Source organism: Zootoca vivipara, chromosome 15 (genome assembly GCF_963506605.1).
Source record: "Zootoca vivipara chromosome 15, rZooViv1.1, whole genome shotgun sequence".
Lineage (NCBI taxonomy): Eukaryota > Metazoa > Chordata > Lepidosauria > Squamata > Lacertidae > Zootoca > Zootoca vivipara.
In genome coordinates, this window is record NC_083290.1 from 25,204,576 (window position 1) to 25,210,575 (window position 6,000).

The following is a 6,000-nucleotide window of genomic DNA, read 5'->3' on the forward strand; positions in this document are numbered from 1 at the left end:
ATACATACCAGCACTATTATATTTTTTTTTTTAAAAAAAAGGAAGGTTCCAATATTTACACCCCTGCAACTGAAAAATACAAAATGAGTTGTTAATGTGTTAATTTTTTGTTGTGCTGCTTCAAATGAACAAGTAGATCCCTGCGTGTTTTTATGTGCTCATGCCTTGGATAATCTGCCTGCACACAATAAATCCTTAAGGTTGCTGAATTCCTCATCTGGTTGGAGTCTGATTAGATCAGTGTTTGGCTTTCAGACCGGCCTGCTTTGAATGAGGTTGAGCTGCTACCATTGTCTTTCAAGGGTGAGCAGAAAGGCAGTTTGGCAAACCTTTGCACCAGCTCCAAATTATCTCTTTAATGAGCATGCATAGTTAAAAGGAAGCAGTAGCTTCTCACACCATTTCATGTCCTGCCGGAAGATAAAAATCACCTGCACCCACTTAATTCATTTTTGCATGTTAGGCCACTGTGAAAAATAAACGCCAACCCTATAAAAACTGCAATAATAAATCTGGCACTTTTAGCGATTTTTTTTTAATAAAGGGATTGCATTTCAAGATCTCCCTTTAAACAGGCAGCAGATGCGGAAGGCTGCTTTCCAGTCCGGGCCTGAGCTCCACAAACAACCTCTCTGTCGACAAAGTTCACTCCAACAATCTGCTGCATGATCCCCCTGCGGTGTAGTTCGATCTTCCAAAGCTGATACACCGATCCAAACTTGAACACAGTGGCCTTCACTTCCGAGGAAACGCATATATAGGATGGAGCTGTAAGGACGCTTTCCTGCACCATGGCTTATTTCCAGAGAACCGCCAACTTCGTCAAAGGCAAAGGAAGCTTTATATACGCGTGGCGAGCTCGGCCACGTGGCCAGGCGGAATCCCGGCTTAGTTTAATGGGGGTTTATTTACTTCCCCAGGAAAGTGTTCGCGCCAGCAGGTTGCGCGTCGTTGCCACTACGGTTGCCTCTGCGCGTGTGCGTAAACGGCCAGCAGCGCACCCGATCCATAAAAAACCCAAAAACAATAGGACTGCAGCTTTATTCGGAAGGAGGCGGGTCGCTTGCTATGCCGTTGTAAAAAGAAAACCAAAAACCGCGAAAAACTTAATAGATTACCCGTTTCAAAAGCAAACAGCAAAACACTTTTTGTGCTTTCAAGGGGGAGCTGCTCTTAAACAGGGTGACCTACATTTTCAATATATACTATATGTTCTCTGTGGGGGTTTTTATAGTTTATTTATGCCGTGAGCCGCTAGGGGTTCAGCACTGGGAGAAACGCGTGCTATTAAAGCAATAAGGAGCCGCGCGTTTTCTGAGCACGTGCAGAGTGCATTTCTAGCTCGCGTGCAGCTACTGCAGCCAGCTCCGGAAGAGCCTAAGCTTGGGTCCCCCTGCTCCGTTCCTTCCCTCTCTCCGGCTCCCGGTCCTGCCTTCTCTCTTCTCCGCGCGCGCCGCCCCGCGGGGCTCTCCTAGACGCGGGTGTCGCTTCTTGCCCCGCGGTGCGTCAGCTGCGCCCGGATTGTGACATCAGGCGCCGGCGGCTGGGAAAGCGGCTCCATGGAGCCGGCCGGGTTCGGCTCGTCCCCCCAGGAGAGAGCCAGGTGAGTGCGGGGCGCGCCCCGATCCCCACCCCTAACCACGGGCAGGCGGGGCGGGGGAGGCGCTTCCCTTCGCCCGGGTTAGAGACGCCCGCCGCCGGCGGCAACTCCGGAGTTGGGCCCCTCCTCGCGATTGAAGGCGTGGCGAAGCATCGGGGCCGGGTGTGTATATCCGTGGCTTGGAGAAACTCTTGTGTCGTTAAGGTAGCCTTCGCCGACGCGCGTTCGCCTTTTCCCAAGTTACTACCTCCCATCTCACCCAGGCATACTGAGCTATCCCAGGTTACTCTCTGGCGGATTGCCGTAAATAAAAGTACGTGGGGAGGGGAGGTAGCCAACGGCAGGCAACCGGCATAGAGATTAGAAGCCGCTATCACCATCATTATTATTAATGATAGTATCAAGTTTAGGGTCTAAGATAGCGTGTGTTGGGGTCCAGTCCTACCGTATGTGAAAGGCCCTTCTCCAGGGTAAGGACTCTTGATTGTGTATGGAGACCTATTGCACCCACCGAGGTGGTCTGGAAAAGGCTTTCTGCACATGGTCAGAAGCATCACAGAACACTACTTTTCATTTCTCTCTTGCTAGTCACTTCCAGGGAATTATTTTTTTAAATTGAGCCTTCATTTTGATTTGCTTTTGCATAAAGTCTGTGGAGAGGTGAAACTTAATCTTCTATTTACCCAGCTTCCTTTCAGATCTGTTGCATAGAATTGTAGAACTGGAAGAGGGACCCTGAGGACCATTTAGTCCATCCCTCTGCAATGCAGGAATCTTTTACCCAGCGTGGGGCTTGATCCCATGACCCTGAGATTAAAGAGCTGCAGGGACTCACTTAACAGAGTGTCAGGCCAAGACTTGGGGGAGACCTCAAATCCCAAGACTTCAAATCCCCACTGGGCTGTGATGCCCGCCATCAGCTCCTAGCCTTGCCTACCTCTCATGTTTGTGAGGATGACAGGGAGATAACAGGGAGCCTAACCATCCTGGACAAAAAGTGGAATATAAATGTAATAATAAAAGTGCATCAGGAGAGGGAATGAGTTTGTCCCCTTCCATCCGGTGTGTATACTCTTCCCCCCAACTCCTTGCATGCTGCAAGTTCTAGAGCCTAGGGCTTGCCGATCAGAAGGTCGGCGGTTCGAATCCCCATGACGGGGTGAGCTCCCATTGTTTGGTCCCAGCTCCTGCCAACCTAGCAGTTCGAAAGTACATCAAAGTGCAAGTAGATAAATAGGTACCGCTCTGGTGGGAAGGTAAACGGCGTTTCCATGTGCTGCTCTGGTTCGCCAGAAGCGGCTTTGTCATGCTGGCCACATGACCCAGAAGCTGTACGCCGGCTCCCTCGGCCAATAATGCAAGATGACCGCCGCAACCCCAGAGTCGGACACGACTGGACCTAATGGTGAGGGGTCCCTTTACCTTTATTGTTGGTGGTGACTCACCCAATTGCTCCCTGTACTCCGGAGAGCTGCGCATGGTCAGCCAGTTGGTGGAAGACAATACTCTAGCTCAGAGAGGGACGGGATGTCAGGAAACATCCATTGCTGGGCAAGGGAGCATTCTCTATTAGCTGCTTGCTGGAGCTCTTGGGGCAAAATTCGGTTTCCCCCAAGGAAATTCAGCAGCAGCCTCAAGCCCTTTTGAGCCCTGCCAGGGCTCTCTGTCTGCGCTGAGGTGCATGTGACCGAGAAGCCGGAGCTGTTGTTAACACCAGGAATGATGAAGCTGGCGTTGAGGAATCTCTCCCTGTTATTGCAGGCTGAGTCAGTGTCTGGAATAAGCCCTGGGGCAGCCAGCCCAAGCAGTGGATCTGCCTCCCAGAGTGTGACTCTCTTGTGTTGTGTTGCTATGCGGATTTGTTTGCATCTTAGGGCGTTCTCCAACTGGGGCCCTCCAAATAATGCTGCTGCACTACATCAGCTGGGGCTGATGGGCGTTGTAGTACAGCAGAATCTGGAGGTGCCCCTGGCTGGCCCAGCCTGCCCTAAGTCCTTCTCTAAAGACTTTCCCAGGGGCGAGCCTCACATCCCTCTGAAAACGGTTCCAAGTGGGTTAAAAGTGTCCCCCCTTTTCCTTCCTTTAACCTGTGACACCCTGCAGCTCCTTTACCCAAGGGGAAGAGTGTTGGTTGATTGCCCTAGATTTCTGCTCCCAAAGTTCAGGGCATTGTAAAGCCCGTTTCCGTCTCCCATCTGTCATTTCAACAATGCCCATCACGCTGCTAGGCAGGTTGCGCTAATGTTCCCATTTTACAAATGATGGAACTGAGGCTGAGAGATACAATCTGCGCCTAAGGGGATCACGCTAGTTCATCAAGGCTCTGTGCGTGTGCTGCTCACTTCCTCATATGAACGTGGAGTTATTATAATAATATTTTCAATTATTGTTTTGCAAGTGCTCTTAACAAAACAAAACAGCAAGAGGCTGTGCTGTGTGTGTACCAAAATAAAGCTTAAAAGGAACAGCAAGAGCCGCTCCAAAAACTGATATTGTGGGCAGTCTGCAGCACCCTGTGAATAACAGTTTTACTTTTTTACTTTTTTTAAAAAAAAGGGGTGGGTGGGCTTCTTTTCCTTATGAATTAGCTTGACTTCAGACTGGGAGGAATCCCATTTCTCAGCCATTCCTTTCCAATCATATCCTTCTGTTCATCTTAGTTTTCTTTATGGTAACATCTTACTCACTTCCTATCCCCAATGCCCTCTTCCTTCCTGTCAAGCTGTCCGCCCGCCTGCCCCCCACCTTTCTATCAGAGATGAGCCCGCCTGGCTGGGCCCCTCCTGCGCTGCCCCTTTAAGTCTCCCCACGCTGGAATGTGAGAGTGCTCCAGCCATCCTGTGAGGTCAGATAAGACACTATATTTATCTGGCTGGTAACCTGAGCTGTGAATTTCTGCTGTGGACTACACCACTACTGAAAGGCATTTGAGTTCATTCTGTGCCGGAGAAGTTGAGCTGCTTGTTCAGATCTCCCCACCCCCACCCCACCCCGCTCTTTAACTGCCAAAAAACACGACTAATCCACCCCCACCCCCCAAATCTGACTTTCACAAACAGGTTAGTACCTACTGGCTCTGTAACCTACCTTTTTTCTCTCCACCCGATCCTGCCGCAGAAAAAGCACCTTGCGGAGACAGAACTGAGCCCCATGCCACTACTCCTCAGGCCCGTTGTTCCATGCGCACAGGTGGGTACAAACCGGGGCGGAAGGCTGGAGGGCTGTTTAAAGAGCTCGACCAAGTCCAAAACAACTCTTGTTTCTTCCTAGGCTGAGATGTTTTGTGGGGATGAGAGGTTTATACATTTACTCAAATTACTCTCCCAGTGTGCTTAATGCAGTTGTTAAGCAATCCAAAGTGGAGGGTTTATTATTATTATTATTATTATTATTATTATTTAAAACTTTAATAAACCTCTTTATTTTGGACCGGTTATAGGTGTTTGTAGGAATCGGCACACTTTAGGAAAGTTTTTAATGTTTGATGTTTTACTGTATTGTGTTTTTAATATTCTGTTGGGAGCCGCCCAGAGTGGCTGGTATAAATAAATTATTATTATTGTTATTGTTATTGGCATGGGCAAAATGCTTTATCTCAGGCAGAGCAGAATGGTAGCAGGCAGCCAGCTGTGTCAAGAGCAGCAATCACCAACGTGGTGCCCTCTAGATGTTGTGGAACTATATTGCTCACCAAGTCTGGTGAGCTGGAGACCCAAGTTTGGGAAACACTGGTCCACAGCAAGCTGGTTGGGCTAGCAGTTGGTTGTCGCTTGATGGGAGATCAAGACGTAGTAGGGTCTCGGCAGACTGCATGGCCTGGTCAGCCTCTGCTCAGAAACACTGGTTGCAGACTCCATTTATAATGTCCTTTATAATGTCCATGCTTTTGAGCTGGGCTGAAGTTGTAACTTAAACAAAAACAAAACAGCCCACTTGTTCAGGAGGGTGTATGCTGGGGCATTAAAGTGCAGGAATTGGTGTCATGGAATTCATCGAATTGTAGAGTTGGAAGGGACCCCAGGGGCCATCTAGTCCAACCCCTTGCAATGCAAGAATCACAGATTAAGAATTCCTGATCGGTGGCCATCCAACCTCCAAGGGAGGCGAGTCCACCGCTTCCAGAGGCTGTCGTTTCCCCTGTCATTGCAAAGTTAAGTTTGTGAGGCTCACTCCTTTAAGTCAGCACACCCAGGAAGCAGTGGGGTGTTGGGGTGTTTGATGGAAATCCAGTCTGCTTGGGGGTTTTGCTGAAATTTGCTGCAATGAGAGAAGGGTCAGGGCGTACCCCTGGTGTACGCTTGGCAAAAAGAAAATGCCCGCCGGCAGAAAGCTCAGAAGCTGGTGGGGCTCTCTGACCTTAGATGGCAGAGGCCCCCACAACTTTAAAGTGTGGGGGTGCC